Genomic DNA, 26,926 nt, shown 5'->3' on the forward strand with positions numbered 1-26,926 from the left:
TGAGGGTGAGTCCTGGACTAGCGGAGAGAAACCCGAATGTGACCCGAATGTGGCTTGTGTGGCGGGGCCCTGGGGGAGACGGGGGCTGTCACCATGGAAACGCAGCTCTGGAGGAGAGCTCCGAGCTCTGGGGAAGCAGGCGGTGGAGGTGGACGCGAGTGGTCACTATTTCGCTTTGGAGGGTGTCTGAGAGCCCAGAGTGGAGGCAGGCACAAGATCCCCCAAATAAGGCCTGGGGCCTAGGAACGGAGCCTGCAGGTGCGGGAAGAGCGGGAGCAGGCCTTGAGGGGGCCAGAGGCTCTGGATCCCTCTGAGCAGGTGCAGAGAGAGGTTTCGCTCTCATATTTTGTCTGTTTGGATCCCCTTGGCCTTTCTATGGAAAGAACCTTTCTCGAGGGAGATGGATACACAGGATAGTCTCAAAAACCACCTAAAGGACGTTATTTGAAAATTATTATTATTATTATTATCTTAAAGATTGGCACCTGAACTAACAACTGTTGCCAATCTTCTCTTTTCTTCTTCTTCTCCCCAAAGCCCCCTAGTACATAGCTGTACATATTCTAGTTGTGAGTGTCTCTGGCTGTACGATGTGGGACGCCGCCTCAGCATGGCCTGAGGAATGGTGGCATGTTGGTGCCAAGGATCCGAACCGGCAATGAATGGTGCCCTGTCTGCGCCCAGGACCTCAACCAGCGAAACCCTGGGCCGCCGAAGCAGAGCGCGCGAACCTAACCACTCCACCATGGGGTGGCCCTTGAAAATTATTTTTTAGGAGGGAATGGTTAATGCTCGAGTTGACTATTTTCTTTTTCAGTCTAATTTTAGTTTTTGTGCATTAAATACAAGCCACTAAAAATGCTTTTCTCTTTTAAATCAATGGTATGCTTTTTCAGACAGACTCGTGAGCTGAGTGTCACTCTCTAGAACAGGTAAAGGGTGAGGTGCTGGGATGGAGCGGAGGTGGAGGGATGGGGCCACTTTCTTTCCACCTGAGGGGCAGAACTCGAGGCCTCTCTTCAGGCCGGAGAGCCCCCAGGAACACAGTGTGCAAACCTGCAGTTGGGGTGGCTCTCCCCAAAGACTGCTCCTCGCTGTTCCCTCCCTCCCTGGTTTCTCTTCCTTGTCGTTCCTCCTCCAGAGAAGTGAATGGGATCATTTTCTGTAACCTCCTGGGTATTATGTTAAGTGGACAGGAAGCTCCTTGAGAACATGTGTGTATTCAACGTGCATTTATTGAGACCTGCTCTGAGGCAGGACCTGCATTGTCCTCTGAGAAACGGAAGAATATGAGCTGGGATCTCACGCTGCACCCCGCCCACCTGGACAACTCCGATTTGAGCACAGGGTAGGAGCTGCACCCTAAGGGCCTGCTCTCCTTGTAGAATTAACACACCTTGCACCATCCATCCCAGGTTTTCTGCCTCAGTTTCCCATTTCATCCAGTGGCGTTGTCCTGGCGTGAAGCCTGGCAGTCAGCGTGACCTCCCTTTTCATGGTTTATTTTTAATCTCTCACCGTCACCCAGTCTGGCCCAGACCTCCTCCCTAATATCACTCAAATTGGCCTTTCCTCTCCGTTCTACTGCTCCACCCCGACGTCCAGGCCCTCGCCGCCCCCACCTGTCTTGTCTCAACAGCCTCTGAATGCTGTCGGGTGTTGCTGTTGCCCTGGATTTTTCTTCCTAAGTCACCACTTTCCTCATGTTTCCCTCTTTCCAAGGGTGGAAACTCTCATGGCCGTCCACTGTTGCAGGACAGCACCCGACCTTCCATCCTGGATTGCGGACTTCTCCCAGATCTGAGCCCCCTTCCCCTGGGTGCTCCGCAGCAGCCCTCTGCTGGCTGTCCATCCACGTTTCCTGGAATGCCGCCCTCCCCCAGGCCTCTCTAACCAGCCCTGCTGGTACTGTCACTGAAGGCCCAGATCTTTGCCTGTGCCTCCAGGCACTTCCCTTCACCAGGGGCATCTTCTCTTTCTCTCCTCCTCCCCGCTTCCCCCTTTCCTCCTTCTCATCTTCCTTAATTTCTTCAAACCTTTCTTGAGCACCTACCATATGTCACATGCCAAAGAAACCAAGAAAGAAACAAAAATAAATAAGAAATAGAGGGAAACTCCTTGAGGGCAGGGCCCGCAGCTGTCTTTTCCATTTTGTATGCTCAGTGCCATGCTTGGTGCATCAGCACTGAATGAATCTGTTTGATGTGATAACTTTCTGTTTGACATGCCTGTGTACCTGTGGCTTGCCTACCCTAGTTTGTCTGCTGAGATCTGCGTTACCTGTAGGAAAGCTGTTTTTACCTTATAAACTACTGACTAGGCAGATCTGTGCTGAACACCCCGACAGGAGTGAGGTAAGAAATTAGCAGGTGGGGCCACTGCCTCAAGGAGGCAGGCTTTACAAGACAGGAATAACCGAGCTCGTCGTGGAAGACCCACTGCATGCCAGGTCCGTGAATGTAACTACAATGCTAGTTAGCTTTTATCACCCACATTTTACAGATGAACTGAGGCTCCTAGAAGTGAAATGACATGCCCAAGGTCACACAATGGGCCCAGGTGTAATTCAGGTCACACAGTGGGCCCAGGTGTAATGCAAGGTCACACAGTGGGCCCAGGTGTAATTCAAGGTCACACAGTGGGCCCAGGGGTAATTCAAGCTCACACAGTGGGCTCAGATATAATTCAGGTCACACAGCGGGCCCAGATGTGATTCAAGGTCACACAGTGGGCCCAGGTGTAATTCAGGTCACACAGCGGGCCCAGATGTGATTCAAAGTCACAGTGGTAATTACACGGGTGTACTTCAAGGCCCAGTGTCTCTGGCTGTAGGCCCTATTTTCTTGCCGTTGTCTCATGTTGGCTATTGAATCAAGGGCCAGGAACCCGGATTTTGATTCTCAGACAAGTGCTCACCCCACCTACAGGGCAGCCCCCTCAAACCATCTAAAGAGAGGCAGGGGATGCTCCGAGTGAAGTGATTTCCTGGTCCTTCCCTAGTTACCCAGCCTCCTCCCAGCTGGTGGTCAGCAACACCAAGTTAGGTGCAGGGCGGAGTCCAGTGCATGGAGGCATGAAAGAAAGGAGGCGTAGCAATTGTTGCAGCTTGTATAGTCATTATGTAATCATTATTATATAACTAGTGATATAGTATAAATAATGTTTTTTATGGTGGAATATAATATTAAAAATAATATTTTTATTGTTAGAGGATTAATAATAGCTAACTTTCATTGAATGTAGAACATCTATTCAGAGCTTTACTGGGTTATTTGATTGAATTCCCTCCACAGTCAGTCCTATGAGATGGGTACCACATCAGACCCACGTGAAGATGAGGTTGTCCAGGGGCCCAGGCACTGAGTGGAGAAGGGACATCAGGCCTAGCAGTGCTGTTCAGGGCCGCATCCTAAGGTTCTTTACTACACGGTCCTCGGCCCTGGGAACTCAGAGAACCCGCCTGAGACCTCCCTCTCCCTTCCCTTGGCCAGAATTGAACAGTCTCCAGGAACCTCTAAGGGAGCGGGCCTGGATGGGAGCACACTTGGGACTCAGCCACATTTGGTGGGTTAGATGGAGTGGAACGTGGCTCTAGTGGTGGCTGCAGGCAAAATTTCCTGTCCACTTCCGAGGAGGATGGTCCTGTCCCAGGAGGGGAGGGCCCTGCAGAACTGCGGTCCCAGGGGCCATCTCAGAGCCCTCAGGGACTGCCCACAGCCTGTGAGCCAGGAGAGCACCTTGCCACCTCTCCAACCGGACTTCCCAACGCGGGGAAGGGCCCAGAGGCTGCTTCACCACGCTGAGCTCGGAGAGGAGGGTGGAGCCCTCGAGGTTCCATGGAGGCTGGGTCAGGATTAGAGTCTGGCTCTGACGCCCCTAGGGCTGTGCTCTTGGGTCCACCAGTTCAGCAGGTGAGGAGCAGGAACCAGAAGTAAAAGTGCTAGCAGGTGGGGCCTTTTGGAGCCTTCTTTCCAAACTGCGGGAAGCCAGGGTGTTTCTGGCTGGGGGGGATGAAGAGGAGGGTGGGCTCCGAGGAGCCCCTTCCTGGCGAGCCACGTGTGCATCCTGTGCGGCAGGGCCCTGAGTCAGGATGGCTGGAGCTGGCAGGTGCTGGTGACTGGAGAGTGGGAGGAAGTGTGGGGAGCCTGTGGCAGATGGTGGGAGGACTTTCAGCTCTTCGGTGCTGAAAGGGACAGGGGCAGGTGCAGCCTGGCCAGAGAGGGGGGTGGGCGAGGCGGGCCTTGGGAAGCCCCTGGAGAGTTCTAGTCCTGCAGCCAAGCTGGTCCCCCAACTGTCCCCTGCTCAGCACAGCTTGGAGTCCTCCCCTCCTGCCACCCTGTCTGTCCTGTCCTCTCCCCTCCTGTTTCCCTGGCCTCTGTCTCTGCTCAGGAGCCTGCAGCTCTGCTTCTCTCTCCTCATGACTTCTCCCGACTGCTTTCTCAAAAGCCCCCCAGATCTCCCTCCTTCCTCCATCTCCGTCAGCCCACCAGGCTCCCCGAAGGGGCCACCCCCTCCCAGCCCTGACCACACGACCCTCACCTTAGTCTCTTCTCTGGAACTCGCCATGCACATTAGCATGGAATGAGCCATCATCATCTGGCTCTGGGAGGTCCCCCCCCCAACCCCCCGCCCCGTCTCCAGTGAAACATTTAAAATGCTGAAGACTCCATCATTCTCTCTCAGCTCACACACCTGTAGCCTCTGATCAGAGGTCACCCCTCAATTCCCAGTTGTTTCCTGGGGAGGGAAGAGGTGTTTAGCTCTGGAAGGCTGAGGTTGGAAGGGCCAAATCACCCAAAGTGATGGTTTTACAGCAGGGCTCCAGGGCCTGGCTGCTGCGCGTGTGCACGGGTGAGGGTGTGAGTGTGTGCGTGCATGTGCGCGCGTGTTTGTGTCTGAATAACTTGGCTTCTGGGCCCCATCCCTTCTCCAGCCAGATCTTTTCTGCCTCTATTCTTTGTCAATCACTTAAGATTTTGCTTGAACAAACTCTTCTTATTCTTACAGAATATTTGAAAGCCTCTGGTTTAGAATTTTTGGGACTAATTTCTTTGTGGGACTAAAATGTATGCTGAAGTAGGTCCAGGCCCCACTCTGCTGTCAAGGCCGCTCTGGCAACCTCTGGAAGGGACTGTGGTCTGGACGACATTTAAGGTCCCAGGAGCCCATGGTGCTGTGGCCTGAGCCTGGCTCTGTGTGTGTTTGGGGGAAACAGGTAGGAGGAGGGCCAAGGGGCGCCACGCCCATGGTGGTCAGGGTCCTCCATGCTAGGATCAGAGGAGCCATGGTGCTCACCCATCCCCGCCACCCATAACTGTCAGCCCAAACCTCTTGGGAACACATTCTGGTACCCTGATGTTGCAAGTCTGTTGCCACCCCATAGGAGTATGAGCTTGTGCCTCTCCTGCAGCCACTGATCTGGTGCAGGTGGTTCCGCAGTGGCCATGAGAGACAGCTCCACAGGTCAGTGTGGACTCGTGTGAAGAGCACGGGATTCCGGGTTAGTCAGTGGAACAGCAGAGAGAAAGCCTCGGTGCAAACTCCACACTGGAGCCCCGTGTGGAGCTCCCTGTCCCCTGCAATCTCCCTCTTTCAACCCACGCTCCGAGCTCAGATGGGAGGAGGTGGTGTGGGTGTGCTCACTCTCCTCCTCCCCCTCATAGATGGGCGCTCTGGCCAGGCCCTTGCTCCAGTGGCAGGTTGAGGGGAGGTGGCCACTGCCCTCAGGGTGAATCCCAGCCAGATCTGGACAGGAGTGGCAGGGCCACCTGGAATGCTGGCTCTGCTTCTAAGGAGCCCAGTGCTCAGCAAACACGTCTGCATGGCCACCCTCACTGCTCTTCAGACGGGAGGGAGCTGGCAGGGGAGCAGGGTCCGGAGGGGCCGGTGACACCCCGAGGACGCCCAGCGGTCCAGGAACAGGTGAAGTGAGAACCTCTCCAGCAACTGGGGATGCATGCGCCCGTTCCTTTGCCTGAACGCGGGGCAGCCCAGCTGAAATGCTGCCTGCCTCAGCTCTCAGGACACTCAGCAAACTCACTGAGAGTCTGTGGATGGCCACGCTTGACCACAAACTGCCAGATTACAAGGGAGAAAGTGATTGGTCTCATAAAGCGGTCACACGGAGTTCTTTTGGGGTTTAAGACGGCCTGCTGCATGGGGAGCATGGGGAGAGGAAACAGGGAGGCTTCCTGGAAGAAGAATCATGATTCAGGGAGTGTGCTAGGGGAGAGATGCCACCCTGGGGTAGGAAAAAATACAAGGAAAGGCGTGAGTGATGAGTAACCTTAGGTACCTGCTTTGAGTCCCTACCTGACGGTCACCTACGAGGGCCTGGGTCCTGGACAGTGGAAAGAGCACAGGGTTGGGCAGGCCTGGGCAGGAACTCTGGCCCTGGAACTAGCAGTACGATCTGGGTTACAGTCCTCACCCACTCTGAGCCTTAGTTTCCTCATCAGTAAATTGGGGGTGACACCTCCTTTGCAAAGCTTCTGTGAGGATGAGAGGCCTCATGTGTAAATGATCCTGGCAAGTGGAAGGCGTTTCATAAAGGGTTGTTCTTATTTTCATCACTATGGAGTCTTTTCTGAGCCCAGGACTGTTAAAATGGGGGCCACAACAGCACCTGTCAAGAGGGGTCCCAGAGCTGGCAGAGGAGACCTTGCAAATCTGAAGCTGGACCGATTAGAATCTGCTTCTTCCCCTGAGTCACGGGAGGGATGTGAGCATCTAAGCCCTCCTGTAGCTCTGCCATAGCTGCAGTCCCAGCCAGCGTCAGTCTCCTGGAGCTGCCTGGTCAGCCATGCAGAAAAAGCTCAAATGTCGCCGTCTGCTCGGTTATTAGTGACCAATTGGGGAAGGCTTAAGAATACTTGTACCGGGGATATTTATTGCCAGCTTTCTGCCAGCCCAGAGCACGCAAATTGCCTCTTATGAGATTAAGGGAAGCTGCCTTGGTCCCGAGAAGCAAGCAGATGGGAGGAAGGGAAGCAGGAGAAGGAAGCAGCTCAGCGGCCCTGAGCTGACACCAGAGCAACGCCAGGCAGGTGGGAAGGGACCACATCAGGATGACTCAGATCATATCTAGAAGTCCAAGTCTTGACATCTGCTGTTTCCTTCTGCTCAGCATAGGGCCAGCCCAGAATGCAGGAGAATGAGCTTTGGGAAATTTCCAGAATGCCTGTCATGACCTACATGACATGACGGGGTTGGAGGTGACAGGGTTATGTCCTAGCCCACTGACCACTGAGTAATGTTATGAAGCATGTAGTGGTACCAGTGTTGGTGCCAGCCCCAGAAATGTCATGGTGGCCACAGGCAGGGACAGGTCCCACTCCAACGGTCTCCAAGTCCTGGCCAGGTGTGAGGATGCAGAGGAGGGACTGATGTATCTTCCACGACAAGGAGCTTAGAATCTGGAGGAGACAAGTATGTGTACAAGGAACTGGAATAAAAGGCGCCACACAGTTTGTGCCCAAAGTGAGGTATAAAGAAAGTCTCAAGGAAGAAAGACTTCTCCTTCTGAGGGAACAGGGGAAGAAGTCACAGAAGGGTTGGCTTCTGAAATGGCCTCGAGGGGTAAGCAAGAGGAGGGCAAGCAGAGAATGTCCCCTGGGATGGAGAACAGCCTAAATAAAGTGTGGAGGTCAGAATGTGTTCAGGGAATAATAGCACTGAGGCTAAATGGTCCAGGCTTGATCTCTGGCTCTGCCATTACAGCTGTGTGCCCCTGGGCAAATTTCTTAGTCCCTCAGAGCGTCAGTTTCCCCATAGGGATAGTAATCTGGGCTTGTCGGGTTGTTTGTGAGAGTGAAATAGGACATTTTGCGTGGAGTGCACAGAGCTCCGAATGCCCTCCACAACGGCAACTGATCCCAACACCACAAAGCTTGTACGATTGGTGCATGGCACGTGTGCGTGTGGATGTATTTAGTAGGATGCATATCTGCAGAATCATGCTAGGTCTGACTGTGAGGCCCTTGAATGCATGCTAAGAAGTTTGCACTTAATGAGAAATCATCAAAGGCTTTTGACCCACATGCTCAGATTTGGGTGTTAGAAAGACCACAGTGGCAATAGTGAGGAGGATAATCTGAAGATAGGAAGACTGAGCAGGAAGATTTTGCTGCCATAAGAGCTTAGTCTAAAGCTGGATCAGTGGAAAGAAGAAATGGATTTAGGAGCCATTTGGAGGTAGAATTGATAGCACTTAATTGGACAAAGAAGTTGGAGGCTCACATGGCCCACTCTCTCTGGCCTGCAGGACAAGGTGAATAGGTGACTGGTGGAGCCATCTCTGTCTCAGGAGAAGTGGGTTCAGGTCGGCAGTGAGCTCAGTTGCAGATATGTTGATGGAGAAGGGCCCCGAATCACTCAGGGGAAGATGTCCTGGATGCAGCTGGATCCATGGGTCTGGAGGAAGAAGGTGTGAATAACTCACACTTACTGAGCACTTGCAGTAGGAGAAGTGTTTTCACAATGTGTCCTTCCATTTGGTGTTGACCTAAGAATTCATCTCCAAATACAGAAAGTTACGGACGTTGGTGTGACCACCTAAGAGGGACACAGTTATGCCAGGCTGGGAGTATTGGGAGCAGCTGTCTTGGTGGCACATCTAACTCCTGTTGAAATTTGCACAGGCTTAGAGCTCTGTCAGGATGGTAGGAGGTCATCTAACCCAATCTTCTTCCTTTGGATCACGACTGGAAATACCAACAGAGAAGCCAGAAGAACAAGGCAGTGTGGAAGACAGACCTTCTCTCCATTGCCTGTTTCTCCTAGACTTCTGCTGGGAGAGGATTTGGAAATGATTTCATCCCCAACATCGCCATTTGCAGCCATTGGCAACTTGATTCTCATACACAGGTGAGGAGAAGTTTGCCAATATCATGAACATTCCAGAAATTGTGCTGTATATTTTTTTGGGCTTATGCAGGAGAGCCTGACTGCCCTGCCTAGGTTGGATGTGGGGCAGAAATTCCAAGGGCACATTCTCCGACGCTCGTTCTTTGCCTGAGCTGGGGCAGCCTAGGCAGCCTGTGATTCTCTTGGCCTCACACGTCTCCTCCCAGGACACACAATCCGCCAAGGTTGTCCTGGTCAGCGTGGGTCTTTAGTGAAGAGCAGTGGGGCTGGCCAAGGCAGGGTGAATCCAAGGTCACTACAAATCCTTTGCCTACGATGTCAGCCTGTGGCCCCAGGCAAAGCCTGCATGGTGCTCGTTAGTGGCAGTGAGAGGTAATCCCCTATCCATTCGGCCAAGTTGTGGATGCCACGAAGACCTGACAAGTGCTGCTGGAAATACGGGCACATTGGTGCCTGGGAAGGAGCCCATCTATCCTCGACCTGTGGTCATCCTGGAGTCTGACCAAGACGGGAAGGGCAGAGAAGCGTGGGCTTTGGTGTGATGGTGGGGGGGGGGTAGGGATAGATGGGAGACACTCAGGTGGCCCACGAAGGCTAGGACCCTGATGTCGTCTCAGACCTGCTTCTAGCTCGCCATGGGGCCCAGGCTGAACCCTCTTCTTTCTCTACGTCTCCATCTCTTGTGTCTTCAGCCTTGAATATGTGCTCACTGAGCCATTGTTGGGGGAGGGTGGGGAGCATTAGAGAAGGAAAGTGGTGCTGAAGAGCAGGGATGGAACCATGTCGTTAGCCTGAGAGGCAACTGTGGGCATGGGCGTGGGCAGACAGGGCTTCTGCAGGGCCCTCCTAGAACGCCTCAGCTTGGGAAGCCCTGGGCCAGGCAGCAGGCAGGGCCACGGATCGGTTGACTCCAGGAAGTCCAGCAGCTCTTGTTCCCTTCTGTGAGAGATGCTGTACAGACACAGGAACCTGTGAGCACCCAGGCCCAGAAGGTACCAATCTGGGGCTGCCTCTGCCACCTCTTAGCTGTGTCCTTCGCCTGACTGTTCGCTTCTCTAACTCAGATGCCGCATCTGTAAAATGTAGGTTTAGACTTGCAGTCAGTCTGTTAGCTCCCTCCCTTTTGGCCCTACCATTCTGTGTTCTGATTTACCGAAAGTCTTACTTTTGCGGGGCCCTAAGGCTGAAGAGAATAAAACCGAGGCACAAGGAAATAAAAGCAAATCTGTCAAGGACAGTTGGTCTGTTCGGGGAAGATCTAAGTCCTAAAAATCATTTTTTAAACAAACATCTTAAAATAATTATTGTATGCTAGTATAGGTCTTGCCAGTTGAAAACTGTTCTAAAACTTCCATGTGCATGAGAATTACCTGGAGAATTTGCTAGAAATACAGTTTCTTGGGCTCCAAGCCATAAATTCCGAGATAGGGGGCCTGAGCTGGGCCCAGGAATCTGCATTTTAACAGCTCCCAGTAATCCTGCTGCAGGCGGCTTTTGGTCCATAGCTGAGAAGCACTGCTGTTTGCAAAGAGCATGGGCTCAGGGGCCTGGGTTCTCTCTGGTTTAGGCTCTGCCACTGTGTGGTCTTGCTCAAGCTGCTGTTTCTCTCTGGGTGTGCCCTGGGTTTCTAAACTGCACAGTGAAGGCGTTGGATGAGGCCAGTAGTTCTCAGACTTTCTTTTAGTGCAGGCAACTCTTTTGTCAGTGGACTCTCACGTGGAACCCTAATGTATAAAGTGGGAGGAGGCAGAGCTGGGGTGGAGCTGGAGGCACTGAGTGCAGCCCCTTGGCCTCCCTGCAGTGGACCCCAAGGTCCCTCTGTGAAATGCTCGAGGAGTCAGAAGGTCCTGTGCAGTTTTGATGCTCTCCAGGTGTTCCATGAAGGGCAGCACTGCTGCATCCCACAGACAGGTACAAGAGCAGACCGGGACCCGGGGTGCACGGTGTGCCTAAGGCAGGCTGGCCTTGAAGCACTAGGTAATTTTATGTCACCCACTAACCCTGCACTGGGGACCACAGCTGAGACCTGGTGTCATAGACGAATCTTCTCACGGCTGCTGGAGTCGTTCCCAATTGAAAGTATATCATCTCAGTGTAATGTCCTGAATTCCTCCCCTCTTGGAGCCCAAATACAATCAACTCTCAATCACCTTTGTGAATGGAGAGGAGCGAGGGTGCACATAATCCAAAATGACGGACAGTCCCAAATCATGGGTAGTCCTAAGTAACGTTTATTTTCGACTTTGGAATGCAATTTGCTATTCGTATTTGAATATGGATGTGTTTGATGTTCTGGGAATTTTTAAAACTTAAAAAGACAATGACCCAGTGATGGAGCTCCCTTCTGCCTCCTGCTCAGCCAGGTGGAGAATGTCACCTCTGGTGCTGGCCCACAGCTACAGGGGGGCCACGCCCCACCTCCCCAGCTCGCTCTGTGTGTGGCTCACACCTTCCCCAGGAGGGGATGGGGATATTAGCCGATTTTGCCTTTAAAGGACTTTCATTCCCTTTGGGCCTCATGCAAATAAGAGCAAAATAAGAAGCTGTGAAATGTTGAGAGGACTTCATTAAGCAATCTTGGCCATAGCATTTGCCGGGAATGGGGACAATTTGCCAACAGATAATTGAGAGCTGACTATATATGTGCCCTAATTAAAAAAGCGATTCATCTTCTCCCTGCCCTGGGATTCTAGGTCCCGTCTTCTGGTTGTTTTGGGATATTAACCACAGCTAACTCTTGTACACGCTTTATACTTCACAAAGCACTTCACATGCGTTATTTTACTTAACCCACCCTCAGGACACCCCATGGAGAAGGTTCCATCATCATCCCCAACATAGAGAGTTGAATGCCAAGGCTCAGAGCAATGCTGGGCCCAAAGTTCCCCTGCCCGTGTCCGCCTCCCATTTCAGCCTCTTCCACCTCACTCGGCCTCTTCTGTCACCACCTAACAGTGGCCCCGGCAAGGGCTCGGATTGTTTGTATCAACTCCAAAAATGTAGCAGCAAACAAAACAAAGCAAAACAAAACCAACTTGCAATTACTGCTCTTGTCTTTGTTTTGACTGAAGTGAAAATGTTGGTAAAGGAGAGATTTTGTGCTGGCAGCATCTTGAGAGGAAGGACAGGGACTGTGCACGCTGCTGGGGGCACCCAGGGGGGGCTGAGGGGCTCTCTTACTTTCTGGGAAGCTTAGGCTGGGTCAATGAGCCCATCTCAGAAGCCGCGTTGGTGGCAGAAAGGATGGACCCGGCTCTTTGGAAGAGCTCCTTGGGAGAAGGAGTAGCCCCGACACCAAGCTAACCATTTTCACATCAACAATCCTGAGAGACAGAGAGAATCTATCCCATTTTTTTTCCATTTAGGAAATGGAAGGTCAGAGAGATTAAGTAACTCACCCAAGGTCACAGTGTGTGCTGTGGCTGGGATTCGAAGCATCTGATTCCAGTTCTGGGCCCGTTTGCCTGGCAGTGCCTGGTAAGCACAGAGGGTATGTGAGCTGTGCAGTTTCCGCGTCAGAAAGCAGAGACTGGCAACTATGTCCTCTCGCTGCCCCCAGCTATGCTCCAAACACAGAGAGGAAGCTGGACACCTGCTTCTTGCCGCTGGGCACAGGCACACTGCCATCAGCCAGGAAAACCTCTGACACTGCTAGGTGCCCCTGGGCTCGAGATCAGCTCCATGAACAAAAATTTAGGGCAAAAAGTCATCCCCACCCAGGCAGAGGTACGGCCATTTTTAATCCTACCCCGCTGCATCCCCATCCAGAAGCCCTTTGCAGAGGCTGACTCTCTGCAAGAGCTTTCTCAGCTCAGTCCTGGGCTGGGTGAAGAATGACTTCCATTCCCTGCACAGCTGGAGCCTTGGGCCTTTGCAACAGCCGCGGTGCTGCTGAGCCTCTTATCTGTTGTGAGATGACCCAAGGAGGACCATCTGGTGCCCCGCTAGACCCTTCTGCCGGGGCACGGGATAAGGGGGCAGCGAATGGGAGCCCTCTTGGAAGACGAGGCTCCATGTCTGCCTGCCCCTGGGACGTCTCTATCTTCTAGCCTGGAGAGCCATTGGATGTGCCGACAGCTCCCCTAATAGGAGAGTTACTCACGGCTTCACTGGAGGGAACGGAGCAGTTTTCAAGCCTCCTCCCCTAAATGCAACAATATTTGGTAACACTTGGCGTCTTGGGGAGAGAATTCATGTCCGTAATTAGTTACTGTATATCACCGTTAGTACTCTGCTCAGGATTTACTGGGCAAATACCATTTAACTGCGCAATAACTACAGGTCCTTGCTGCTTATTGGGTAATTTACTAAGGCTGGGAGAATGGGGCAGGAGGGACTCTGAATAGGAAGCATTGTAACCCCTTGAATCAAACTTTATGAGTTTGGGTTTGGCAGGGAGGCGGCTGCTGGTAGCCAGCTCTCATTGCTTTGTTTTGCAGAGTTGGCTGGTAGACTGCTTCCTTCCCTTTATTTATTGCAGGAGAGGGCTGGGCCTGTGGTCTGGAGCTGCCCTGGGCTACCCTGGGTTACAGAGGGCCTTTTGGTAGAGAGGGTCTTTGGCTGAGCATAAAGGAACCCAGCAGGAACCCAGGCTGGTGTCCTGGGGGCTCCATCCAACCCTTCCATTCACTCCCTCTATGGAGCCTCTTTTCGTATCTGGGCCAGTGGGTGGGAAGAACAGGGAACTGTCCTTGGCTGGCAGCATCAAGACAGTGCTAAACTCTTTCCTCTCTCGCAAATGCTCTGTTGGTTGGGAAACAGCCATTCCTGGACACTTGGCCAACATTCCCAGCCTTAATCTGCTTGAGCAAAGTCTGTCTTTGTTTGGCATGCACTGTCTAAACTCCTCTAACCTATTTAGACCATGGAGAGGGGAAGAGACACAATAATGAAAAACTCAACGTGCAACATTGCCTAACGCAATCTAATAAATTACTCGGTACCAGGCTGCCAGCTCAGACTAAGCCCAATATTGCCTGCAGTAATTATTTGGATCAAATGCAGTTTATCTGCTTCATATTTGTGCTTCTGTGCTCAGTGGTAACTTATAAATGTCATTGTGGTGTTTATTTCTTATAATGAAACGTAATGGCATCGGAAGCCAGGAGCAGAGCTGGTGGGGCGGCAGGTTTAAAACAATCTCTTCATCTCTGGAGAAGGAATGAGCCAAGATAACACAAAATTGCCCCACAGGGCTGAGATTTGCAGAGATGGTTCTGTCCTTGTGCTGTGTGGTGGACAGGGAGTGTCAGGAGCTGCCTCGAGAGGCATCCATCAAGACTGTTGGGTTTAATCCCGGCACTACCCCATCTGTCCTTGCTCTGTCTTCTAAGGGCGTTTTAGGGGTGGGAGGTGTTCAATCTTCACTCCACCTGATGGCTAGCTCAGATAAGGGATGCAGGTTGCTCAGAGTTGTGAGAGGCCAAGGTCCTGATGGATGGAGATGGAAATTAGAACCCCAGGGTGACTGCGTTATGGAGGACAGACCATCAGAGAAGAGAGCAGGGGTGGAAAACTAAGGGGGATATTCTGGAGGCCCGAAAGAGGGCATGGTGAGGCTTTCTCCTTTGGATGAGGAAGGGGTGCTGGCGGTAGGAAGCACAGGCGTGAACAGAGCAGGGCAGAGCTGGCAGGGGTTGGGGGCAGGGTGCCCCACTGGCTCTGCAGAAGTACCACGGATGAGGATGGACCATTTAGTGTAGAGTGAGCAGTTCTGGCTTCATACAGCCCTGGACTCTACCATTTAATGGTTGTATGGCTTTGGGCAAGTTGTTTATCTTTCCCTAATTTTATTTCCTTATGTGGAAAACGGGAGTAATAACAGATACCTCTCAGGATTGTGGTGATGATTAAACAAAGTGATGTGGATACAGTGATGAGCATGGTGTTTGGCACACAATAAATGATGAATCAGTGGCTGTGGCAGTGATTGGCACATGGTAGATATTCAATAACTGTCTGTTGAGTGAATAAATGAATAGTAACACTTCCCACCTGTGTGCAGTACAAAGCCCTTCCAAACAGCTGGACTTGGACTGAGACTTCACAGCTGTGCGAGACTCATCTTCTCATCCTCATCTCACGGTGTGGAGATGGAGGCTCGAGGTGGTTATAGTAACTTACCCAAGGCTACCCAGCTGGGATGCGGCGTGGGCCCTGGCTCTCCTGCTTCCCAGGGCAGGACTCCTTCCGTTGGTCCCTGATGGACAGCTCCCTACCTGTGCTGGGAGGCTGAGCTCTTCCCCCCTGGCCCGCTGCCCTGCTCCCTGCAGCCCAGTCACAAAGCCTGTGCTGACCTTCCCAGCTGAACCTGGAGGCAGGGGCAAGGGGGCCCTTCTGTCCATTTCAACTTAACACCACATTTAGCATTCACTCATGAAATATTCATCTTCTCCCCTCAGCGACATGCTCATACAAGGCTCCTAACATCATACATATGGATGCAAATTATTAGTCATTGTTATTTCTGCCACTAGCTGGTCCCCTCCCCCAACACATTCCTGTTTTGATCTCAGCAAAATGGGACTGAATTGAGGGTATTACCCTGAAACACTAATAATAATGCCTTGCATTTTATGGTAATTTATACTTTTTCAAAGCACCTCTACAGCCATTATGCGTATTTTATCTTTGCAACATATGCATGGAGGAAAGAGGGCTAGCATCATGAGTATTCCCATTTTGCAGATGAGAAGACATAGGTCAAGAGACATCAAGGTCAAGGTCACGTACCTAGTCAGGAATAGAACATTATTTTTAAAAACTTTTACTATTATTTTTTTTGTTTTGACTTCTAATGAAATGTTCTCTGGGAAACTGAGTGTGCTTGCTTTGTATAAATAAACAACAGCATCATCTTCCATGTAAATAAATAACAGCACCATTTACTTTATAGTTTAGAAACAATTTTCATCCCTGTGATTTTCTGGTCCTCACAGGGCAGGCTTGTTTTATTCTTATTTGACAAAGCTCAAACAACAAGTTAGTGACAGATTGGGCCTTAAACCATTATTTCCCAAACTGGATTCCACGGAACACATGCTCGAGGAAAAATGTTTTATGGTCAAGTAAGTTTGGGAAACTCCATGAACCATATGTCCCTTTGAGGGGTTTGCCGTGCCCTCTGAGAAGTTCTGCAGGAGAGACCTGTTTAATTAGGGCTAACCCAGCCTCTCAATCATGGAGCCTGTGTTTCACAGAAGGCATATCAGCATGCTTCCGAGATGCAGCCCCCGGGAATGTACATGCGTGATCCCTCCCCCGCTGTGTTTTCAGAAGGAGCAGGGGTGGGAGCAGGGTTGGGAGAGGAGAGCATGGAGGGTGAGGACAGGGCAGAAAGCATGCTTGTGGGGCCATCAGAGCTGAAGGACCTCCTCCCCAGGCTGCCTCTTGCTTCCCGTGCCCCCAGGGTGGTGAATTCCAGGTAATTCACTCAGTGTAAGGTACAATCAGTCCAGCCTACTTCTGGGGCAGGATCAGACAGCCCGGGCCCCTGACTGGCTGAGTGGTGGTCCATAGGCGGTACACTGTGGGGTGGTATGGGAGAGGGCAGTCCTCGGCCACGGGAGAAAGCTACACAGACACACAGTATGGCTCCGTCCTGTCTGCCCTTGAGGGTGACGCGGTAAGTCACCCACCCTCATCTCCCAAACATACAAAGCTCCCTGAGGCAGAGCAGAAGTAAGAAGACCAGGGTTTGAATCTTAGCTCTGCTGGGTAATGGCTGTTTGCCTTTAGGTAGACGACTTGGTTTCTCTGAGCCTCAGTTGCTTGGTTCTCAAGTGGGCCTTGTGATGTGGTGAGGATGAAATGATGAGCGTGTGAAAGTCCCTCCCTAGCCCTGTGCCTTTGTAGGTTAGCTCCTCCACACTTCTGCTTTCTCGAGGCCCCCCAGTATTACTCCAGTCAGAACAAATGGCTCTCCCCACCTCTGTGCTCCAAGAGCATGTCACCTCGTTACCTCTCCCATCACCCTGCCTTCTGCTATTTTATTCCAGGCCTGTCTCCCCACTGGGCTCCAAATTCTCTGAGGGCTGCAGCTAACTCTGTCAGTCAGTGCCCCACCTGTATCCCTCAGGCCTGCCCCCGATGGCCAAGACCCGCAACCCTTCTCCTGAGGTCTCCCTTAAGCTGCAAAGGCCACTCTGCCCTCACAAAGAGCGCATTAGAGGTGCCAGGGAAGTAACCCCCCACCCAGCAGCCTTCAGCCAGCTACTGACAGGAGCTGGGCTATAGACGCCCACTCCTTGGGTGGCCTGACTTCTAGGCATGAATTCCACAGCACTTCTCAGAGTTCCCACCGGGATCAGGCTCCAGTCGCCCACAGTGGTAGCGGACTTGTGACATCCCCGGTGACAGATGACTTCCCTTTCCTGGGTCAATTCCCTCCCCTCCTTCAGGTGCTCTCTGCCCCTCCCAGATGAGTCCTTGCTTAGGGGCTCCTTCTGGGGGAACCTGAGCTAAGATAAGGGAGTCCTCCCTGAGTTATTCATCTCCATGTCCCCCACAGCACCAGGCACAAGGTAAGTGTCTGAATCAGACAGAAAGGAGCTGTGACAACAGACACAAGGAGCAATTGTCCCACAGCAGGCTGGCCGAGGGCACGGCCTGAGGAGCCCCGGGCTGAGTGGCTGCTCTCTGCCCTCTCCTCACCTCTGAACCTGTCCCGCCTGCCTCTCTGGTTGAAACTTCTGGTGCAGAAGACCCACGGTCTAGCCAACGTCCTTCCTCAATGAGAGGAGAGCAGCCCGGTGTGGTGTAGTGTTTTGAGATTCTTTCATGAATAATGGTTGAGAAGTGCTGCTCTTTAGTACTAAGAATAGTGGTTATTCCTGGTACATTTGACTTGGAGGTGGGGAGTATTACATTGCTCTATTTATCCCACTCTCTGTACGCAGTCACTGAAACTGTCACCGTGTCCTATATTCCATAGGCCATTATGCGTATTTCAAACCATTATATAAATGGACTTGATTTGGTACTTCTGAATGTCATTAAACTCCTCCCATACCAGTAACAACACAGTTTCCATAGAAACTAATACATCTGAGAAGGGAGGCACAGGGAGGAAAGCAGATGGAGCAGGGGGAAATGCGTCTGCCTGATTACTATTTCCAGAGTGCGGGGCCCGGCGATGTGACCTGGCCACTCTGTGGAGACGGGGCAAGCTCCTTCAGGTTTTTATTGACTTTCCTTTGATAAAAAGTCTGGGTGATTCATCTCAGGCCGAACCTGCTCATTCCAGTACACAGCTCTAAAAACTTTGTGGCGCTGCAGGCCATTAACCACACTCATTTATTCAAGGTCTGCCACCCTGGGAAGGGAGCGGAGAGAGGATCTCAGCATTCAGTGATGAGGATGATGCCTTTGAGGCTAGCTGAGGATGTGGGGGCAAGGGGCAGGGTGGCACAGAGAGAAGAAAGAAGGCCTCTTCAGGACACAGCTGGAATAGGGTGAGACCCCAGGATTTTGCCAGAGGCTGCTGCCTAAGTCACTGGGTCCCATTGTCATCAATGCAGTTAGAGTGATAAAACTACAGACTCTTGGAGTTAAAGGGTGTTATGTTGGAAACGCCTTATGAGAGCAGGGCTGGGGAGCTGCCCATGGCCTTGGTAGGCAGCGAGTTTCCTGTCTTTGGAGGGACTCAAGCATAGGTTGCAATGGCCTCTTATAATAAAATTTGCTCCCAGGGCTCACTCACTTTCTCCAGGAGGTTGTCCTGGACACTGCTCACTCGGCCTACAGTTTGCCTGGATTCCCCTTCTCTGTTCCCATAGCTCCTGTACATATCTGGTCACAGCAATTGTGACACTTCATTGTAAGTGCTGTGATATCCTTGGGGGCAGGGACTGTGTTTTACATGCCAAGGGCCTAGGACAGTGCGAGGCACAGAGTAGGCACCTGGGACACAGTTGGTGAGTAAATGAGCACAGAGCACCCCAGTACCCAAAAGTATTTACCTGCGTTGGTACTTGGCAGGGATATTGAGCCATCAGAAGAGGGTGTGGACTAGATGGCCTTTGGTGCTTTCTGGCCTCGAGAATCTTTGATGATACAGTTCTAAACCTGCTGGACTAGGCCTGGGATCTGAATCTAGATTTCCCTGACTCCTAAGCCACAGTGCTTAACCATTCAGCATACTAACCACAATGATAAAAAGAAAACCAAAACCAAAACAACCACAAAATCAATTTGGTATGAAATATATCCAATCTCCCCAAGTAGAGGACAAAGCTCTTGAGGCCAGAGGCTATGCCCAGCCTCTTTGAAGCCTGTACCCGGCACAGTGCTAGGCTCATAGTGGGTTTTACTCTGGATGTTTCATGTCTATATCAAAGAAGCTACTTCTCTTCCTTTTCTCCAGGGGTCCTTGCTTCTTATCTCTTTTAAAACATGGCCTCAAACCCACTTTTATCAGGCAGACTTCCCTGATTGATCCACTCAACGCTGACACTCCCAGACTTCAAGGACTCAGCATAGTGAAGTGGAAAGAGAGCTGGACTGAGGTCCTAAGCCTGGGTTCAAGTGTTGGCTCTGTCGCTTGCTAGCTCTGTTACTCTGGGCAAGTCCCATCACTTTCCTGAGTCTCGTTTTCCTCTTCTCTGGGTGGCTTCTAATGTTTCTTCCAGGAGTCTATGATTCTCAAATCACCAAGTCCCAGCATCTTGAGAGTCACTGACTGGGGGCAGAGAAGGTCTCTGTCCTGCTCTTCTCTCAGTGTTTACTCTGTGCAAACCTTCTGCCAGACTCTGGGGATACAATGGAGACCAAACAGAGCTTACAGACTGGTAGGGATGACAGGTGTTCATTAAATAATGGCGCTATGAACATACATGTACAGACTGAGCTAAGAGCCCTGACGGGAAGAAATGTGGTTCTGTGAGTGCATAGAACAGAGGGGCTTGATCTAGGTTGGGGAGGGGTGGATTTGAGGAGGCTTCCCTAGAGGAGTGAGACTCGAGCTGACATCCGAGGGATGAGCAGGAGTTACTATGTGAAGGGTTTGGGGATGAGGTGTGGAGAGTGTGGCCAGTATCCCAAGAGGTGGGATCAATATAGACAAAGGGCCTGTGACGGATGGGGGCACGCCCTGTTTGAGGAGCTGAAAGAAAGCTGATGTGACTGGAGCATAGAGTGTTAGCAGGGCAAGTTGAGGCCAAAGAGGTGGGTAGGAACCAGATCACATAGAACCCTGTAAAACATGCCAAGGATTTTGGTATTTTTCCTAAAAGCAATAGAAAGCCATTGAAATATTTTCTAGAGGAATGTCGCATTATCACATTTGCATTCTGAAATATTGCTCTGGCTGATGTATGGAAAATGAACTGGGAGGGAAGGGGTTGGGTATGATGGATGCAAGGAACCAGTTAGGAGAACACTGCTGTGGTCCAGGTGTGGGAGGGAGGTGATGGGGATGAGGGCAGTGGCCGTGAGATGGACAGAGGTGGATGGACTCAAGAGATATTTGGGAGGTAACTTTTCTAGGTCTTGGTGGAAATTGGATATGGGTGTGAGGAAAAAGGATGTTTAAAAAGGAGTGTGGTAGGATCTGCGGCTTAGGCGGCCCCCAGCTCGCCTGAGATAAGCAGGTCTCCCAGTAGGAACGGTGGCCAGAGGAATGGGGCTGCGAAAAAGCTCCAGAATCCTCCACCAGACTCGGCAAGAGAGTGGAAATGGCGGGTCCCTTGTTCCAAGATGCTGAGTGAATTAAATAAGAATCATAAAGTACCCTGGAAATCTGAGTCTTGCCATAAATAATAAACAGGGATGTTATACAAATAACCAGCTTGCAGCCCCAGTGGAAGAAAACACGTCAATAAGAAAAATGAAATAAAAAAAAAAGCACCCCAAAGCCCCAGCTAACAAAATGACAGTATTAGCCAACATCCTGGGGGCTCTCGCAGGCAGTGGAGGGATGGTCTCAGGAACACGACTGTGGGTCCTCAGCCTGAGCCAGGCTGCAGTGGCTGCCACAGTCAGAAGTGGGAGGAATTCGTGTGGCATCAGACCCGTGCTCTGTGGGGTCAGGTCCCTGGGCCAAGGTCCAGGCCATCTTCCTCTTCCCCTCTGCTCTGAAAACAGTGCAGCTTGTCCCCTAGGCCTGCCTGCCACCCAGGGCATAGCTGACATGGGCTGAACTCACTGTTGGAGGACAGACAGGAAAAAGAAATAGACCTGCCTTCTGAGGCTGCTGAGCAAAGCTGGTCAGTCAGATTCCCGGTACTGCTTCCTCTGATGACTAAAGCATTTAAAATTATGGGATGGGTGGTGGGAGCAGGCTGTGGGTGGGGTGTTGAGAGGCAAGATAGATTTTTGGATCATGACATTTTAAAGGCTTACGGATGATTGTATCCAACATTATTCAATTTTGTACATGAGATGGTTGAAATCCGATGTCCAGGGACTTGCCCAAGGTCCCATGGCTGGCTCTTGACTTTTAGGTGCGCCTTTCAGTACACATGCCAGTAGGGGCACCTCTCTTCTTAATTAGCCCTGTTAGGGGATGGGCAGGAAACAGTGGAGGTTTTAGATTCATTTTTATGGCTTAGAGCACAGGGATGCAGAGAGAAAGGATAGGCTCCACGCCATCACAAAGACTTCAGAGCTGCTGAAGACGCCCAGATTCCCATCCTCTGGGGCCGTGTCTCCCTTACGTGGCTGAGAAGGGAGGACGGCACCATGGTGGAGGTGCGTACCTACAGCCTAGACAAGCAGGGGTGTGCCGCCCGGGAGCTGTGGGGATGCAAGAGCTTGTGCGGGGCCTGCCATCTGCGGAGCTGGCTTTCTCCTTCCTGGGCATGCAGCCCCTCCCACAGAGGTCCCCAGGTCTCCAGCAAACAGAAGCTGCCTTTGCTAATCACCTGCATTTGTTTCTTCCCGGGAAGATGAGAGTGACAGTGCTGGGAGGCATTTCTGCTTTCCCTCCCCTGAGCTGGGAGAAGCAGCCAGTCACTGTGATCCCAAAGGTCCGGGAAAACTGCCGCCCCACCAGATGTGCAGCCGAGAGGGCCCTGTGAGGAGGAAGGGGAGCCTCTTGCACAGGCCCCCCCTTGGCCTCGAAGGGCTGGCGGGGAAGGCAGGCCGGGGCTTTGTTATCTCCCCTCCTCCTTCAAACATCCTCTTCCTCATTTCCCCTTCTCAAGTCTTCTAGGGCCTGAGAGAATTTTCCGGTTCCTTAGAAATGGTCTCCCCTGGCCTTTGTCCCTCACTCTAGGTGTTTCCTAATTTTCTCCCACATCAACTCCAGTCTATTCTGTGTTCTTCCCCATCTTCTCCCTGCCCCTTCCACTTTCTCTATGTTTTCAGCTACCCTGGAAAACCAAACCCAGCTAAAGTGTTAGGGGCTTCCCTCTGCTCACGGTCTTAGCTTCTTCTTTCGGAATCCCCAGATCCCTGGACCGGATGTCAGGAGACCTGGGTTGTGGTCCTGGGTCTTCCAGCAGCTTCCTATTGACCCTAAATGAGTCACTCAATGCTCCTGAGTTGGTGGGTTTGCACGATAATCGCAGGGTTGTTTACAGTTCTAACATAGAGGAATGCTGAGCTTTTCCGGAGGCAGGCAGAGCCCCTTATCTGATTCCACGTGAGAGCTTTCTATTCTGGGGTGAATTGGATCAGCGCTGGGAAAGCAGTGCACATTGAGAAGGTGAGTGGTCCTGGGATCTTTAGGAGAAATGGGTAAGCAGGGACAGAGCCTGGAAAGGGAAGGGAATGGTGTGTATGTGTGTGTGTGTGTGTCTTGGGTGTGTGGGGTAAGGGAAGAGTGGGAACAGTTCCCTTGCAGATCTGATGGGAAATATCTGCCTAGAGTTGCCCTGAGAATGTGGCCCAGCAGTTGATGAGTGAGGAAGGAGAGCTGGTGCAGAAAGGAGGGAGACCACATGTGGGGCTCCCCCCAGGCCTCTTGCTCTGCTAACCTCCTGGGCCCTGGCCCCCTAGGAAGGCGCAATAGTACTGGAATTGGAGGAGAGGCTGAGAGGTAAGACTTGTGGGATTACTGGAGCTGTGGAGACTCCCATTTCATGGGATGCTCTACAGCAGTTTGCTCTGCCTGGTGAGCTCCTTCTCAAGACGCACCTTACACCTGTGGGTGACTTTGCGCGTTCCACTATTGTCACTCATGGAGCTAATTAATTATTTAAATAAAAAAGTTCAACTACTCCAAAGGCCCAGGCGTAGACAAGAAAGGAGGGGGCAGGATCTTTGCCTTCCTGAGGCAAACACTCTAGGTGAGACAGACAGTCTAATGAATAATCAACAATTAGGGCAAGTGCCACAAAATAAATAGGCTGGTGGCCACAGTGGAGCAAATGCTGGGGAAGAAGGGTAAGCACTTTAGGTGAGGTGGTCAGGCAGGGTCTCTTCGTGGAGGTGACAGTGGAGATGTCCCTGCATGTTTTTACTGTGAGCTCTTTGAGGGCAGGGCTATGCCTTACTTACGTTCATAGCTCCAGTACTTAGAGCAATGCCTGGCACTTATTATGAAGAATTGGTATTGTTTTTATGGTAGGTATTCAATGAATGTTTGATGAATAAACAAGTGATCTCCTTCCAGCAGTTCCTGTTTAAAGCAACTTGTACTTAATCACACGAAGACGATTATGTCAAATAAATCTGATATTCTTATGCCTAGTCTGTCTTTATTTCCTCCTTTCTTGTCTGCCCTTCATTGATCTTTGTTCAGGTCTCCATTTGATGTGTCAGATGTACTGAGTCCAAACAGACCAATGAACACACACAGACCACCCCCCCCCCCACCATTACCAACCTCCAACATTCCTGCAAGTGCTGCAGATTTTATCCGAGAAGCCATTAAGTGCTCCCAAATAGAGCAAACCTCTCATTGACTATCATGTGCCTCCTAAACGATCTTTGAATAGTGTTTTCTTTTTATTGCTTTGTGTAGTTTAACAGCACCAATCACAATTACTCCAGCTTATGATAAACCCCAGCTCCATAAAGCTCTTGTTCATTCATTATTTTTCTCTTACTTCTCAAGCTGTTATTTTTTGGGATGTAGCAAGGAGGGGGGAGTAGAGGGAAAAGAAAATAAAAAGATACCAAATTAACAAGGAAACAAATGAAATAGGGGACCACTTCTCCCCGGATGACAGACACCCTATTAGATACTGTTAAACAGAACAAATATGCTTTAATACAACACAAGTAGGTCTTTTATATTTATTCTAAATTGGAAATATAATGATCACCACCTTATCTTTAATGGAAGAAGCAGCTAATTGTTCCAATATCTCACTAATTCCAGCATCTAGGAGAAAAATAATTGTTTTTTACTATTTTACCAATTGTTCAATTTATACCAAGGTGTGTAGTGCAGCATGGACAGAGATTTCTGGTTCTTGATCTATGTCATGGCTGCTATTCCAGTTCAATTATTAATATGTGGAAGTTATAATAATTTTGCGCATGGGTACAAGATAATTATAAACCATAAAACAGCTCCCCATGCTTGCTGGTGTCTTTTCTTATCTGCAGACGTGTTGGAGTTTGGACACATGAGCTTTAGAAAGAGGAAAAAGTGTATAATGTGCCTCTTGGGGCAGGAGGACTGGCTGGAGTGGGAGCAGAGGAGGCCCCCCTCCCCACCAGGTCCATTCCTCTTCTCCTCCTCATGCCTTCCACCCATCCAGAGCCAAAGCTGGCCCATCCCATGCATCTCTCCTCTGCCCCACTGTCCTTCCTATTCTGCCTCCTCTTTGTTACTTGAGATTTGTAAGTCATGACACATGGTGGTTTAGCTTGCTTACCACTCTCTTGTCTCCTTGGTCACCCAGCAGCAGCTGCTACTGTGTGTGTGGTTGTGTATGAGTATGTGCATGAAAGTGTGTGTTGGGGCATTTGGGAGGGGTGAAAACCGTATGCAGAGAGGGAGGTAATTAGCTGCCCCATTACCTCTTGGCCATTGTTGATGCCTCTGTCGCCTCCCTCTTTCTGAAGACCTTGCTTGATTCTCAATTAGCCTTCTCTAGAGGGAGGGTTTAGGTGGGGTAAGGCACCTGGAATCTCTCATTCTTAACCAAGTCAACCATAATCAGTTCAAAGGAATAACCCATTTGTGTGGATTGTATGTGTTTGGAGATGAGGCTCAGAGAGAATAGGCATTGTTTTGGCATCTTCCCATTTTAACAAGAAAAATCTTTTAAAAATGCTGTTTTAGCTTAGTTGTTGCACAAAGTAAGGCTAACTGTCCTCAGAAGTAATCAGGTTTTGGTCTTGTTTCCAAGTCCTCTTCTGGTCCTCTCTGACTCTCTTCCTTTCTTCTTTACCTAAACAATATCTAAGGAGTGCCTCTCCACCTAATGCTGAATTTCTTTTTCTTGTTATTTTCTTAATCCCTGGTTCATTTGCCTTTCTGCTATGGTAAATGCATTCAGACACCATGCTATGGATTGAATTGTGTCCCCTCACCCTGTCCCTATGTTGAAGCCCTAACCCCAATGTGACTGTATTTGGCTATAGGGCCTTTACAGAAGTAATTAAGGTTAAATGAGGTCATAAGTGTCATATGGGATTAATGTCCATATAATAAGAGACACCAGAAAGCTCTCTCTCTTTATCTCTCTGTCATGTGAGGATACAGTAAGAAGACGGCCATCTGCAAGCCAGGAGGAGAGCTCTCACCATAACCTGACCATGATGGCATCCTGACCTCGGACTTACAGTATCTAGAACTGTGAGAAAATAAATTTCTGTTGTCTAAGCCACCCAGTCTATGGTATTTTGTTGTGGCGGCCTGAGCTGACTGATATATCCCTCCCTTAACCACTTGTGAAAGGTCGGGGGAGTCAGATCGTGTTCATCAGCCTTGTGATATGACTCTTTTTAGGCCGCAGGATCTGGAGTCAGTATCCTTCTACTCGGGTCAGATGCTTGGAGTTTGAGGTTTCATATCCAGCCCGGCTCCTGACTTTTTGGCTCCCACAATCCCAGTGAACCTCGTTTCAGCTTCTCTAATGAGCATTGCCAGCAAAGAACATGTCTATTCAGCACCATGGACAGAGGCACCCTGTCAGTTCCCACAAATTAGAAGTTACTGCCTAGCACTCTCATGAAGGCTGTGTTGGGAAAGGAGTGGGTAGGCTGAGAACGAGAAAAGTCAGGGAGGGAGACTGACTGGCAGGATGCAGAAAATGCAGCCCCCAAACCTAGCTGTGCTCAGCTGTGCGGCTCCTTCAAATGGGAAGTGGCTCCTTGATGCTGCTGCCTTCTTACACAGAGGGGTAGCAAAATGGGGGAGGTGCTCACTTGTGCTGGCCTAACTCTTGTCAAACTGTCACCATGATGGGTGCTGGCAACAAACCTATAGCTGGCAAGATATTCGGTCTGGGGAGCACATGGGGATGTGGGTGTCAGGGACTGTGCATTGGAGGAGAGCCAGCTGAGGATCATAGGAAGAGGGCAGAGAAGCTAACTCTGGGGATGGAAATGGTACAGGTGAGCTGCCTCCTCCATGCTTGGAATGGGAATGAGGCTACAGGGGCCCCAGGCCTTGGGAGGGGAGGGGTCCAACCATGGCAAGCTGGGCTAGCGGGAAGCCAGGGCTTCATTTGTCTGACTTTAATGAATAAATGGCATTCTCACAATTGTTTACCTACTTTTGAATCCTGACAAACAGTCTGTGGCATCTGATGGAGAGGGTTATTAGCTGCACAGAGACAGATGGCTGGGGATCGAGAGGATTGGCTCTTTATTACAGCAGGCTCGTAAGTGACAGCACTCCTTTCAAATCCCAGCCTCCACATCAATGTCAATACCTTCCCCAAGCCTTCTGTGACCCAGTCAAGCCTCGGAGGAAAGACCCAGTACAAGAGGAAGGCAGAATGGCCCATGAGTAAGGGAGAGGTGAGGCCAATAGAGTTGGGAAGAGCGTAGGTTTCCAAGTCTAACTCCTTTAAGAATAAAAACTCTGCCTTATTCTTTAGCATTCTCCCAAGTGCCCTGTAAAGTGCTGCTCATTCAATGGGCATTCAAGAAATGTGAATGATTGAAGAGAAAGGTAGAGAGGTCTGGATTAGAAAAGACAATAAAAGCAGATTTAATT

At 50.7% G+C, this 26,926-nt stretch overlaps 1 protein-coding gene across 2 annotated transcripts in view; it reads right to left on the minus strand.

Annotated features, from left to right (window-relative positions):
• The window catches only part of KIRREL3 (kirre like nephrin family adhesion molecule 3), a 535,312-nt gene that overhangs the window by 98,820 nt on the left and 409,566 nt on the right, over positions 1-26,926 (minus strand). The gene's annotated exons all lie outside the window — the stretch shown is intronic.

This window comes from Equus przewalskii, chromosome 6, assembly GCF_037783145.1.
Source record: "Equus przewalskii isolate Varuska chromosome 6, EquPr2, whole genome shotgun sequence".
NCBI lineage: Eukaryota > Metazoa > Chordata > Mammalia > Perissodactyla > Equidae > Equus > Equus przewalskii.